Consider the following 15,257-nt stretch of genomic DNA (forward strand, 5'->3'; position numbering starts at 1 on the left):
TTTAGCGTGAAAGCTCCCCGAGAGCAAGGAACTGCTAAGCCTGATGCTGAATTAGCTCTTGTGTGGATAGAATTTGTATTTTAATCAGCCTCATGTTGTAGGAAGGAAGAATGTTCTGAAATCCCTAATAGTATTCTTTCCAAATAGCATACTAAAAGCATATGCTTATAAAAACTGTCTATATATGCTTTGATATTTCTTGATGATGAGAATGATGAAATCCTCAAATCACATTTCAATTCAATTATGCACCTACCCTAATGAATTTTGTGACTGATAATGCGTGATTATGGTTGAGGGCTAGATATATTTATGATGCTCTAAATGCAGCCTCAAAATCCAGAATTACTCTAATTCTGATTTTTTTTTAACCATGTGCTCCACCTTTTAGGTTCACGGGAGGAAAGAGATATTATAATCAATTAGAAACATTTACTGAGCATCTCTTCAGTGAGTGTGGGACACTATATTAAAAGCTTGGGATAAATGCTTAGTACAGTACTCTGCACCCAGTTAGCAGTCAATAAATAACGATTAAATAAATGAGAACAGAATTAAAAAGACCCCCAATTCCCTGCCCTCAAGGAAGTTACAGTTTAATGCGGAAGACAGACCACGTTATTTACAGATAGAAAACGCCAGAGGAAATCAAAGGTAGACAGGAAAGAGTATTAATACACCAAAATGAATCAACTCTGAACAAACTGAATGCATAAGCAAATATATGAATAATAAAAATATCAATATATTTGTTGCTTGCCATCCTTCCAGAATGATCACAGCTGCTAAGACCAAGAGCTTCTTTGTTCTCTTATCTGCCATGATAATGCCATGGTGTTTTTTTTTTTAATAGAGTGGCTACTGTAGCCTCAAAAACAATGTAATGTAAATGCAAGATGTCAGAGATGGCAGAAATTAAATATCAGGAGAGCTCACACAAATTAAAGAACCATCTCACACGCTAAAGTTCAATCATAAGGAGAGATGAGAAGAGCCAGGTGAAATCTTCAGGCTTTTATGCATCACCCAAGGTAAATTGTCACAGCCCTATCTCTGTCCTTGAGACAGAGCTTCATGCTTTGTCCTAACAGAAAAATCTAACCCCCCAATAATAGTAATCTTTTTATGGTAGTTGTTAAGCACTTAATATGTGCCCAGGCACCGTTCTAAACAGTGAGGTAGATACAGGTAATCGGGTTGGACCCAGTACCTGTGCCACATGAGACTCACACTCTTAATCCCCATTTTATAGATGACATAACTGAGGCACAGAGAAGTGAAGTGACATGCTCAAGGTTACACAGCAGACAAATGGCAGAGTTGGGATTACAACTCAGTTCCTTCTGACTCTCAGGCATGTGGTATATCCACTAGACAACTCTGCTCCTGACCATCATTTTCATTTAATGATATATTCTTCCGCAGCCACTGTCATGCAGCCATCTCTTTAGCAACCAACAGCTCTGGCAGCAGACCTGCGGAGCAAGCACAATCAAATAAGCCAGGTGGAATCAGTCTTACTAGCTAGAAGATGGGTCTCTGTCTCTCTGCATCTATGCTGTTTGGGTAACTCTGAAAGCTGTTATAGTCACTGAGGTGTAAGTTCCTCTATTCAATAACTTTAGATAAAAAAAACCCAAACCAAACAAAAACAGAAAGTGAAAGAATTAACCCAAGTGAAGAACAAAAGGCATCTTTTAGTAGAAGTGACCTTGATGGGAGCCATGTTTGAACTGTAAACAAGGCCTTATATCAGCTTTAACATAAACTGAAGGCACAGTTTCACCTTTGAAGTCCATTGCCCAGAAAGTGCAATTTTCTAATCAGTCATTCGGCAATATTTTCAGAAGTTTAAAGACAAATGAAACTCTGGGTGCAAGCCTGACATATAATGTATAATGGTGATCGGATTTGGGGCTCATGATCTGCATGAGAATCTTGCTCAATTTTCCAAAGTACTTTTCAATGTGTCCAGTAATGGAACTAGATATTAACTTCTGATAATACCCTTCATGAGATCTCTTGACAGAAAAGAAATGAATTTGCCAGTGTTAACTCTGTAGGTTACAAAAACCATTAACTTCTCTATATTAATACTTTACAGTGTCATTTTTGTGTGATCAAGAAAATATTAGTCTATTGAAGGAATGAGCATCTGATTTTTCAGATGACTCTGTGTCCTAGAGGAAAGTCGCTTCTGCCTCAGTTTCCACAGAGTTCATTACTTTAACAGCCACATTATTGCTATTACTATGAATTTTTGCATATTATGGTGTTCTTTATGGTGTTTAGCATGAACATCAACCAAATATATTTTCATTTGTTGCTGAGATCAAGAGCTACTGTTTATGTACCAGATATCCACAAATATTACATCTCACATTGAGACTAAAGAGAATAATGACTTCCTGATTTTGAAGTTGAATTAGTTTGTGGAACGATTGTAGTTGCGATAACTGAAGTTACTTTGATTCATTCATTCATTCATTCAATAGTATTTATTGAGTGCTTACTATGTGCAGAGCACTGTACTAAGCGCTTGGAATGTACAAATCGGTAACAGATAGAGACAGTCCCTGCCCTCTGACAGGCTTACAGTCTAATCGGGGGAGACGGACAGACAAGAACAAAGAACTCATTTCTCTCTCGTGCCACGGTCATTTCCATTTACAGTGTTTTTTGTTGAGTTGGACTCTCCCAGCTGCGTTTAGAGGTCCCAGAAACACACTGTTAAGAAGAAAAGAGAGGAAAGTACTCCCAGCTAAAGCAGGCATGTACTTCTGCCTGCTTCATGGGAAAACTAATTCTTCAAGTGGGACATCCTGAATTTAATTCCCTGCCCTTCCTCCTACCCAGTTCAGTTCTTTTAAAACCACGTTGGGGAGAGACCTTAGATCAAGTGAGACACTGACAGCAGAATCACAGGCCGAACATCCTTACAACCCTGCCCTCGAGCAAATCCCGGCAGTAAGCTATGCCTCTTTGAGTGCACCGGGCAAGAATGTCAGTTGACATCCTTGTATTATGCTCTGGGATGTGGAGGGCAGGAGGGAGGGAGTGGGGAGACGAGAATAAAGTGGATTTTCTCTCTCTGCATAATTCTTTCAGATTCCTAAAGCAGCATATTCTCCTCATTCACAGGGAAGAATCTGACTCGTCATTACTAGGAGAACTAGTGTCAAGTCTGTATAGAGATACTTACCTGAGCTTAAATTCAAACTGCAGAATATCTATTTTATGCATCCTGGAAACCATCTAGACCCATAGGTACATCGAGGCAACTTTAGCAGCGTGGCTCAGTGGAAAGAGCACAGGCTGGGGAGTCAGAGGTCATGGGTTCAAATCCCGGCTCCGCCGCTTGTCAGCTGTGTGACTTTGGCCAAGTCACTTCACTTCTCTGGGCCTCAGTTACCTCATCTGTGAAAGGGGGATGAAGACCGTGAGCCCCATGTGGGACAACCTAATCACCTTGTATCCTCCCCAGGGCTTAGAATAGTGCTTTGTGTGGCCGCTTAACAAATACCAATATTATTATTCCCCCATTAGACTGTAAGCCCTTCATTGGGCAGGGATTGTCTCGATCTGTTGCCGAATTGTATATTCCAAGCACTCAGTACAGTGCTCTGCACATAGTAAGCACTCAATAAATGCTACTGAATGAATGAATGAACTTTAGCATTTAGGCAGTGGATATTTTAATTCTTCCAGGCTGTCACTGCTCTATTTAATAACAATGATAGACAGCGGTACAGTCCTCTAGACTGAGAGCTCCCTCTAGATTATAAACTCGCTGTGGGCATGGATCATGTCTACTAACTCTGTTGAATCACATTTCATTCATTCACTCACTCATTCAATCGTATTTATTAAGGACTTTTTAAGTGTTTGGGAGATTACAGTACAATGATAAATGGACACGTTCCCTGCCCACAATGAGCTTACAGTCTAGAGAGCGGTACACAGACATTAATGTAAACAAATAAATTACAGGGGTGTAAATAAGTGCTCTGGGGCTGGTGGGTGGGAAGAACCAAGTCAGAGCAACGTAGAGGGGAGTGGGAGAAGAGGAAGATGGTTGGGGGGGCCTTCTCCAAGGCCTCTTGGAGAAGATATGCCTTCAATAAGGCTTTGAAGAGGAAAGTAGTTTTCTGTGAGACTTGAGCCTTGAAGAGTCTGGAATGGGAGACTAGAGCTTATTGTTATTACCCTGAATGAGTGAAAAAAGAAACAAACTAAATGGTAACTCCTTTGTCTCGACTTTATTTTTGAAACCACAAATGCTTACACACTTTCTTGTGAAAATTTGGTTTGATTAAGCAACCAATTAGGAAAAAAAAAAACCTAAAATAGAAGGAAGGAAGGGCACAGCTTGTGGTAACACAGAATGTTTTATCTGATCATTACCTCAAAGTGAGAAGTTATGGCCTTGAAGCAAATCAGAGCATATGCCGGGGATCATCAAAGAACACAGCTTCAAAAGAGCCCAGTCTGGTGATAAAAAAAATACTTTAGAGTCAATGCTGGGGTGGTTTCATTTTGTAATTTGGGATTGGGACCCTGGGTCTTATGCACAAATCTAGCTACAGGGCTAAAGCCAGTTCTGCATCTAAGGGAAAGTGTTGCATAGATGTCCTCATGGCTGATTTTTTGAATGCCAAACCCCAGAGGTTATTTTGAGATCCATAGGAATCTGGCTTTTGCTCCTCTTTGAATTTGAGAGAAAATGAAAGAATTCAGAATTTCTGAGTTAGCGAGAGAGAAGGAGATGCCAGGAAGGAAATGGAAGATCATGGATGGAAAATTCTGTGCTTTTTTAAAAAAAAGGGCACCAACGAGGTGGCTGTGACACCTGAGGTGGTTGCATGGAGGAAAGAAACCTCACATACCATTTGTACACAGACTGTTTGTTCTTCTGGTTTGGAAATATCTTTATGTGATTTCCCTCTAGACTGTAAGCTTGTTGTGGGCAGGGAATGTGTCTGTTTATTGTTGTTTCCCAAGTGCTTAGTACAGTGCTCTTCACACAGTAGGTGCTTAATAAATATGATTGAATGAATTTGCCAATTGTCTTGGGGAAGGACAATCCCCTCTCCCCTCTTTAAATTTAGAAGGCTGGGTGGTTGATGAGGAACAACCTAATCATGCTTTAAATTATGCTGGAGGAAACATCTTTAATCATCTGTGATCTCATTTTTCTCAGTGTTTCTTGGAGACACAAACAGGTAGAAAGATACATCGCTTGATGGTATCAGCTTGTCTGTGATAACATTCTATAATTCAGTGTATACATATTGTAATGATAAATCTAGAATGACGATTGTCATTTTTGCAGTTGCCCAATGCCGGCTAAATCAAGAGCTAAAATTTGCATACATTCCAGAAAAAATGATGTTCTAGCAAAATAGCTGTTATGGGAAGTGGGTTAGATTAATCATATTAATCATTATTTATCCGAATATATAACATCAGAATATATAGCTTATTGATTTGGAAGAGACCAGTTCATACTTCACTCTGCTGCCTGGATCATTTTTCTAAAAAAATAAAGGTTAGTTCATGCTGCTCTAACGCCAATCTACTCGCTGTACCTTGATCTCATCTATCTTGTCACTCTCCCCTCACCCACGTTCACCCTCTGGCCTGCGGATTCCTCCCCCTTCATATCTGACAGACCATTTCTCTCTCCACCTTCAAAGCCTTATTAAAATCACAATTCCTCCGAGAGGCCTTCCCGAAATAAGTTCTCATTTCCCCTACTCTGTCTCCCTTATGCATCACCCTCGCACCTGAATTGGTCCTCTGTATTCACCCCTCCCTAAGTCCCACAATACATATCTGTAATTTATGACCTCACAAGACTCTCGGTAAATATAATTACCATTACTGTGACCAGCAGATGGATTAAAAAGCATCACATGGGGTGCCCATGGGTTTATTTGAAAATTATTTTTTTCTACGTGGAATAGGGGATTTTCCTTTCTGCTCCTTTAATAAGGGGCCCTCTTCCCATCCATGAGTCTGGTGGCAGACCTGCCAACTTTAGTTCCAATTTTTCAGCATCCTACCTAATTTGTCAAGTGCTTTTAAATGGGCTGAGCTTAAAATGACAGCCTTCTGAAATTGAGTAGAATTTGATATTATTAAAATAGCATTCTAAATTTTAATCTACTGCATAGACTTTTTAATAGCTTTAACTTCCACTTAAAATCGTGGGTAGTTCTCAGAGAGATTCAATTTAAATGCTGTCAGGCAAGACTGATTTCTCTCTTGGTATTGCTGAAGTGTTTTTTTTTCCTTTTACTAGTAAGTTAATTTTTTTAGTGCTTTGAGTTTAGTAGGGTTTTCCAGGAAGCTCCAGTGACCTGGTGCTTCTGCTGCTCTTCTTTAATTTCCTTTTCTCGGACTCCCTTTCATTCTAGGCATTTGTGCACACTGAAGTTTTTACTTATAAATCATTTATTTAATAATTTTAATGATGGTATTTGTTAAGCGCTTACTATATGTCAAGCACTATTCTAAGTGCTGGGATAGATACAAGATAATTAGATTGTCCCACATGGGGCTCACAATCTTAATCCCCATTTTACAGATGAGGTAACTGAGGCATAGAGAAGTGAAGTGACTTGCCCAAAGTCACACAGCTGACAAGTGGTGGATTTAGGATTAGAACCCACAACCTCAGACTCCCAAGCCAGAGTCATTTAAATATAGTTTTGCTCACGAAAATGCCATGCAAGTTTGAGTTGCTGCCTCAAACCATGGTCAGAGTAGAATCCATAAACCTTAGAATCAATACAGATAAGTTTTCTAATAAGGTCACAGCTTACTGACTGCTATATTCCTGAGAAAGCCATCAAACTTACCTTGCCAACAGGGAACACAAGTAGTAAAGGAAAATGCAGCCCTGACAGAAGTGGGAAGAGCCTGAGCCTGGGAGTCAAATAATCTAGTTTCTAATCCTGGTTCTACCATTTGCCTGCTGTGTGACCTTGGTAAGTCACTTAACTTCTCTGTTCCTCACATTCCGTATCTATGAAGTGGGGATTAAATACTACACATTCTCCCTCTTAGTTAAATGGTGAGCCCTAAGTAGGACAAGGACTGTACCCAAACTGATTGTCTTGTATCTACCTTGGTGCTTAGTATGGCACTTGACACATAGTAATAATAATGATGATTCTGGTATTTGTTAGGCGCTTATATCCCAGGAACTGTACTAAGCGCTGGGGTGGATACAAGCAAATCGGGTTGGACACAGTCCCCTTCCCACATGGGGCTCATAGTCTTAATCCCCATTTTACAGATGAGGAAACTGAGGCATGGAGAAGTTAAATGACTTGCCCGAGGTCACTCACCAGAGAAGTGCAGAGTGAGAATAGAACCCACAACCTTCTGACTTCCAGGCCTGCGCTCTATCCACTATGTCATGCTGCTTCTTCCACAAATGCCACATTAATACTTATATTGTCCTCTGAGGAGAACAATAGTTCTTTCTATAGGCATTTTTCTTTTTCTTTGTACACTTGTCAAATTCATTATTTCTGCCTAATTAAGGGAAAAGCAGGAGTCATTGCTTGTTTAACTCTATAGCCTGGATGAGACATCTTGTGGGTCTTCACATTCACATGACTCCAAATAATTGAGCCTGAGTATGATTCAAGAGGAAAAATAAAATCCTTTCTCATTTTGACAACCCAGTTAGTTCAGGACAGGAATATATTTTTAGTGTGAATGAATCTAAGTAATCTGTGTTACTAGCCACAGTGGAAAGTTTGAGTGATCTGCCAATGACTTTAATTGCAAATTGTGAAGTAGCGTGGCCTAATGGATAGAGCACTGGCCTGGGAATCAGAAGGATCTGGGATCTAATCCCGGCTCCTCTACTTGTCTACTGTGGGCCCTTGGGCAATCACTTCACTTCTCTGTGCCTCAGTTAAATCATTGATAAAATGGAGATTAATAATGTGAACCCCAAGTGGAACATGGACTGTGCCCAACCTCATTAGCTCGTATTTACCTCATTGCTTAGTACAGTGCCTGGCACATAATAAGCACTTCACAAATACCATAAAAAGATAAACTAATCAAAGTGGAGTTTCCAAGGGAAAAGCACTCTGATAGTAAAAGTAATAACTATAGTAGGAAACAGAACTCTCAGGCACATTAGCTAAACCATTCTGTTTAGCCCTTCTAACTGGAAAGAACTGGTGGCTTGGGCAGTAGCTCTTGCTTCTGCTGTAGCAGTTAACACGTCGCAAAACCCATTCCAAGACCAGTGCAACTCACAAGTCATCTCTCTTCCCCTGCCTCCTCTCCATCCCCTTTCACCTGTCAGTCAGTCAATCATATTTACTGAGCGCTTACTGTGTGCAGAGCACAGTACTAAACTTGGGAGAGTACAATATAACAGTAAACAGACACATTCCTTGCCCACAGTGAGCTTAAACTCTACTCTACCTGCATCTGCCCTGGGAGCCTGGATTGTAACCTGGGCCAGAAAGACAAGAGACCTGAACTTGAAAACTGTAGTGATGGCCAGAACCAGGGCCCGGTTCCCATAGCTGGGATCATCACCTCTGCGGCGGCTAATTTTTGATTTGGGTCTCACTGCCTAGATGCATTCTATAATTCTTATCCCTCCCAAGTAAGTGGAAATGAAAACAAAGTTGGGGAAACTAGGGCAACAACTGAGATTTTAGTGGAAAACATCCACTGGGACCAGCTGAATTTACCTCTAGCAGCCCCAAACTGGGATCTTGGTCCAGATCCCACTCTGCTCTCCAGACCGCCCCGGGAAAGGGCTAGAAACTCCAGGTTCTCTCAGTGGTTTTTCCAGAGAGATGTTTCCCAGATTTACCAGATGTATTGTTTTACTGGATTTCCCCAATGATTTCCTCTCTGGGGTGTTAGTCCTATTAGTAATAAATAGCTCATCTCTTTCCTTGGCAGTGTACCATAAACAGAGTTTCACCTTCCTGACCCGTTCAGGCTTCTTCACTCTGAGTTTGACAGAACCTTGGATGTTTTCCAGCATCCTTTTCTTCTCTGTCACGGTGAATCCCTACCAACTGTGCCTTCTGACCCAGCAAATCCTAGGTACTCTGCGCCCGATGTTTTTCTGTGGTGAACAGCTGGATGGCTGGTGACTCACAGGCGGGCTGAGTGCCGGAGAAGTGACTTTTACGGCAGCTGCTAGTCAGGGGAGTGGACAAGGGAGCTAAGACTAGATGGCCCTTCACCCAGTCACGGTCCCATAGCCAAACCATTGACCCTGAAGCAGCAGATATGCTCTGAATAGATAATAATGATGATAGTATTTGTTAAGTGTTTACTATGTGCCAAGCACTGTGCCAGGGTAGATACAAGGTAAACAGGTTGTCCCACGTGGGACTTACAGTTTTCATCCCCATTTTAACAGATGAAGGAACTGAGGCACAGAGAAGTGAAGTGAAGTGTCTTGCCCAAGGTCACACAGCAGACAAGTGGAGGAGTTGGGATCAGAACCCATGTCCTCTGACTCCCAAGCCTGGACTCTTTCCGCTATGGCCCATCACCCAGCAACAGTCCCATGGCGATTGCTTGTATCCATCCCATACAGTCCCTGGCGCATAGTGAGCACTAAATAAATACCACAATCACTAATGCAGTTAACTCTGAAGCAGCGGCGGTGGTGGGAAGATGTGGCCCAGTGTAGAGCCACTACAGTTTCTCAATGAAGGTCAAAAATATACATTTGTTTAAAATGGTGTTTGTTAAGCACTTATTAGGTCCACTACACTGTACTAAGCGCAGGGGTAGATACAAGGTAATCAGGTCAGACACAGTTCCTGTCCTACATGGGGCTCACAGTCATAATCCCTATTTTACAGATGAGACACAGAGAAGTTAAGTGACTTGCCGATCACAAAGCAGAAAAATGGCCCAGCTGGAACTAGAACCCAGGTCCTTCTGACTCCCAGGCCCCTGCTCTATCCACAAGGCCGTGAAAAACCATTAGGCAAACATCTGGAAGGTGTGTCCAAACTGCTTCCAACTGGGGGTCAGAATGGAGGTCTCTGAAAGACCTTTTTTTCCATTTTAACCAGAGATAATCGGAGCTTAGTGTCACAGCCAGGGTAGGACATGGAACAGAGCCATCAATAGTGCTGCTCAGAGGCCTGGAAAAAGGCTGGAGAAGCTTTGTGATGCAGTGGTCTCAAACAGAATTCTGGCTGAATCCAGAAGAAATGAGCTAGAGGAACACCAGGGCCTCAAAACGTTTTTCATTTAGTTGAATTTGTTGAGTTCATTCTGAGTGCAAACACTGTTCTAAGAGCTTGGGAGAGTACAATAAGAGCAGGACACATATTACCTGCCCTTAAGAAACTTACTGTTCTTGAAAATCTCTTTGAGGAAATGCATGAGAGTTATGTAGAAATAATGGGAGTGGGAAGAAGAAGAATATTATAGTTGCATGTAGCTTACGTGTCAGGAAGAAATAACCCATAAAAGATTGAACGAAGAAATAAACACACATATATAAATCTGTCCTGGGGGTAAGAAATATGTAAATGCCAGTGGTGCCTGCTGGACTGGGGTCTTGTGAGTTTATCTGGGATGGCTGCCTGGTGGAATTTGGATTTTAGAGGGCTTCAAAGATGGGGAGAATTGAGGGGTCTAATAGATTAGAGGAGGAAAAGATTACGGACTGGAGGGAGAAGATGGAAAGGAGTTGAAAGCAGGACAGCCGAATGTGGATTGGAATATGGGGAACTTGGAAGGAGCAAGCGGAGAGGGAATAAGGTTGACCTAATGGACAGAACCCAGGCTTGAGAGTCGAGGTCCTAGGTTCTTATCCCAACTCCACCACTTGTCTGCTGTGTGACCTTGGGCAAGCCATTCATAATAATAATAATAATGGTATTTAAGTGCTTACTATGTGCCAGCCACTGTATAAAGTGCTTTGGTGGATACAACCAAACTAGGCTGGATGCAGTCCCTGTCCCACAAAGGGCTCACAGTTTTCATTCCCATTTAACCAATGAGGTAACTGAGGCCCAGAGAAATGAAGTTACTTGCCCAAGGCCACACAAAAGACGAGTAGTGGAGTTGGGATTAGAACCCATTACCTTCTGACTCCCAGGCCCGTGCTCTATCCACTACACCATGCTGCTCTCCTTTACCCCTCAGTTTCCTCATCAGCAAAATGGGAATTAGACATGGCCTTAGACTTTGAGCCCCATATGGGATAGGAACAGTGTCCAATCTGCTTATCTTGTCTCTACCCACACTTAGTACATAGTAGCTGCTCACCAATTATCCCATTCATCATCATTATTATGTCCTGGAGAGAAGTGGACGAAGGGAGCTGTTTGGCAGTGGATGGGTGGGCCATGGTTTCACCGGCAGGGTAGGGTTTTGGCTGCTCCAGACCCCTTGTCTTCACAGAGGCTAGGTCTGGGGGAGAAAGTAGCTTCGGGTCCAGTTCCTTAGCCTAATGAAGGTGAGTTAGCTGACAATGTTGGTGTCAGAGGTGGATAAAGAGGAAGCCAAAAAGGAGAAAAATGAGGAAGAGGAAGGATAAGCAGAAGAGGTGGGTGAGGTGGCAAAACCACAGCAAGGAAGACCAATTCATTTATTAAGCTTCCTCCCGTGTAGAGAACACTGTACTGGGCACTTAGGAAAGCAAGCTAAAGAATGAACTGCTATTCTCAAGTGCCATCTTTTCTTCTTCTCCTGTCCTCCCCTTTTCTTTTCTTCCTCTCCTCTTCTTACACCTTCTTCCTTCTTTTCTTTCTTTCTACCCTCTTCCTCCTCCTTTTTTTCCTATCTCTCGCAGTCTCCCTCTCAGATTCCCACCCCTTCAATGTTGCATCCCCTGAAAGCTCGATTCCAAGTTCACTCCTGCACTCAAATTAGCAAGTGGCCTCCTTATGACACCTCGACTGAGAAGTGTTAGAATTCCTTTGGCCCTTTCTCATTCTGTCCCCATCTAAGCCATGCTAGAGAGTGCTACACTGCTTTGGGAAAATAACCAAGCCTGTGACAACAGGAAAAGTTGATGAAGGAGTCAGAAGGAGTAGGCAGTGGAGCAGTAAATTGTCTCTGCTGCCATGTACAGTTTAATAAGCACCTCCGGCATAGATCTCTTTATTGTAGCAACATCTGTTGCAAACATGCTGCTCAGAGAGTGGATGACAGCCATTGGACAAACCAGTGAAATCTTAAAAATAGAAGAGATGGTTGTCCTTCATTAGAGTTCAGTGTTTCTCATTGGCCTGCTAAATTACTTCTGCAATTAGCTCAGTGTTTCTCATTGACCTGCTAAGTTCTGCAATTCTCTCTCTCTCTCCCTCTCTCTCTCTCTCTCTCTCTCTCTCTCTCACACACACACACACACACACACACACAAACATACGTGCACACTGTGAATTTGAATGTGACACCAGTCATAGTGGAAATATATGACTATGTAGGTGTGACCCAAAGTTCACTTGTTTGTAGGGTCCTTGGCATATTTTTACTCACATGGAGCCCAGATTCTGACATGAGGGCAAATTGTAGCTTGTCTTCTGTTCCCCTGGTCTAAGCAAGTAGAATGGGTGTAATCCTAGGGTTCCTGACTGCCACAATGCCATCCTGGGTTCATAGCCAGCACTGACATCCTGGTTTGTCTCCTTTTCTTTGGTAGCATCCTATTACTTAGTCAACCTAGTTCCAAGCTGTCAAGGGGTATCGGCTGACACAGTGGCAATTTCCTCCTATGACTGGTTTAATCTGTGTCTCTGTGTTTCTCTTTTACTGAACCATCGACCCTGCGGCCTTTGATTCAGGGTGCTCTGGCTGAGCAACTTCATGCTTTCTAGGGCCCCAGTCACTTGGGTAAGATCTGAAAGTGCCAAGAGAAATTTTAACTTGACATTCCGCAGAAGGATGAATCCATTTTTTTGTGCAACAATAAGGAAAATACTGCACCCAGAGCCTCTTTCCCATTTTCCTTGTGTTTCTCCTCCTACTGATTGAGTGATTTCATACCCATCTTACAAAAGAGGAAACAAGCACCGAGAATTTAAGTGACTTGCCCAAGGTCACACAGCAGATGAGTGGTAGAGCCGGGATTAGAACCCAGGTTCTTTGACTCCCAGGTCCGGGCCAGAAGTTTTGAACATATATGGGTGCTTCCATTCTGTCTCTCCACAGTGCAATGTAGCTCTAAGTGAACACATTTTATGAGATTCAGAAATATTAATTTAAAACTTGTTTCCACTTTCATTTATTCTGAACTATTGATTCCAAGTTATGACTGAGAAGTAAAGATGCTGAGATGACATGAAGTCTGAGATGCTGAAGAGAGTGATTACCAACTTACCAGAGTCATTAGAGAAACAGTATGACCTTATGAAAAAAAAAGAGCTCTGGCCTGGAAGTCAGGGGACCTGGGTTCTAATCCTGATCTTGCCACCTCCTGTAAGTCACCTAACTTCTCTGTGTCTTAGTTTCCTCCTCTGTGAAATGGGGATTAAGTACCTTTTCTCCCTTCTCCTTAGAATGTGTTCCCCATGTGAGGCAAGCACTGTGTCCTATCTGATTGTGTTCTACTTAAGCTAGTGCTAGGTACAGTTCTTGGCACATAATAAACACTTAATAAATACCATAATAACGATAATAATGATTATTATCAGCACTTCTGAGAATCTCTTGGTTACAGCTACATGCCCTAGGGAGGAGATAATACCTGCCCCTAAACTTTAGGACCAAAGCATCGATTCATTCTTAAACTGAAATATTGAGCACAAACCCGTCCTGCCATCTATCTTTGGAAATGCAATACCGAGATGGATTCATTGATACCAATCATTAAATGAATGGTATTCACTGAGTACTTATTGTGCATTCTACTAATCACTGAGGAAAGTACACTTTAACAGAATGGGTAGACATGTTCCCTGACCACGAGGAGCTTTAAGTTTCCAGGAATTTAGTGGATGATAGTGGGATAGTAGATATGCCCTTTGACTTTAAGATTGTACTGCTGTTGATCTTAATGAGACAGCATCCGTAAGTGTGCATGGCTTCAAAAGGGACTCTCTCTCTCACTTGCACACATTGTCCAGGAAAATCCTGTCCTATGCCATTGAGTCGTTTCTGACCCATAGCAACTCCGTGGACACATTTCTTCCAGAACGCCTCACCTCCATCTGCAATAATTTTGATAGTACACCATAGAGTTTCCTTGGTAAAAGTACATAAGTGGTTTACCACTGTCTTCTTCCACACAGTAAACTTGAGTCTCCGCCCTCGACTCTCTCCCATGCCGCTGCTGCCCAGCACGGGTGAGTTTTGACTTGTAGCAGATTGTCTTCCACTCGTTAGCCACTAGCCGAGCTAGGAATGGAATAGGAATGCCTCTGCTTGACTCTCCCTCCAGTAGCTGAGACTGGTAGAGTACTGGATACTCTCCAGGTGAGATCCTGAGGAGGGCGAGGGGGTCCATGAAAATATAGAGCTACAAATTTTCTGGCCTCTAACTATTCAAGTGAGCATCGATAGTGATAATAATACTGTTAATAATTGTGGCGGTGAAGTGCTTACTAGGTTCCAAGCACTGTGCTACATAAAAGACCATCTGGTCAGACATAATCCCTGTCCCACTCGGGGCTAACGTTTAAGTAGGAGCAAAAACAGTTAACTCCATGTGGGCAGGGCTCATGTCTACCGACTTTTGTATTGTACTCGCCCAAGCACTGAGCACAACACTGTAACACACAAGAGTTAAGTACCATTGATGGATTCATTTAATTCCCATCTTACAAATGAGGAAACTGAGGCACTGAGAAGGTAAGTGACTTGCCCCAGGGCATACAGCGGGCAAGTGATAGAGTCAGGATTAGGACCCAGTTCTTTGACTCCCAGGTCCAGACTCTATCCAAATGGCTATGCTGCTTCCCTTTACTCAGACATCAGTGGTTAAGAGGGGAATGTTATGTTTTACCATCAGCAGGGTATACCGTTGACTCAGGAGCAGTTGAGAGTTGTTGTTTTTTTTTTTGTGTGTGTGTGTGTGTGTGTGGTAGTGGTTATGGTTAAGACTGAGTCACCCCACACTTTCTCTTTGGGGTGGTGATTTATACCAGACAGCCTAATTTTCAGCTGGCCTGTCTCCTGTCTGGTATTAATGGGACAAGACATTTTTATATCCTTTATGAAAAAAAATGAAGTGTTGAGTCTCCCTCCACTCTGGCTTCTGCTGCTGAGTTTCATGGCTCCCAGGTGGCACT

The 15,257-nt window shown here is 42.3% G+C and overlaps 1 protein-coding gene and 1 non-coding gene across 20 annotated transcripts in view; one reads left to right on the plus strand and one right to left on the minus strand.

Annotated features, from left to right (window-relative positions):
- The window catches only part of KCNMA1 (potassium calcium-activated channel subfamily M alpha 1), an 879,166-nt gene that overhangs the window by 332,341 nt on the left and 531,568 nt on the right, over positions 1–15,257 (plus strand). The gene's annotated exons all lie outside the window — the stretch shown is intronic.
- On the minus strand, positions 14,323–14,461 carry LOC114810794. The gene has a single exon (XR_003758487.1). It is a non-coding gene; the product is annotated as a small nucleolar RNA SNORA7 (small nucleolar RNA).

The sequence above is a fragment of the Ornithorhynchus anatinus genome, chromosome 3 (assembly GCF_004115215.2).
Source record: "Ornithorhynchus anatinus isolate Pmale09 chromosome 3, mOrnAna1.pri.v4, whole genome shotgun sequence".
NCBI lineage: Eukaryota > Metazoa > Chordata > Mammalia > Monotremata > Ornithorhynchidae > Ornithorhynchus > Ornithorhynchus anatinus.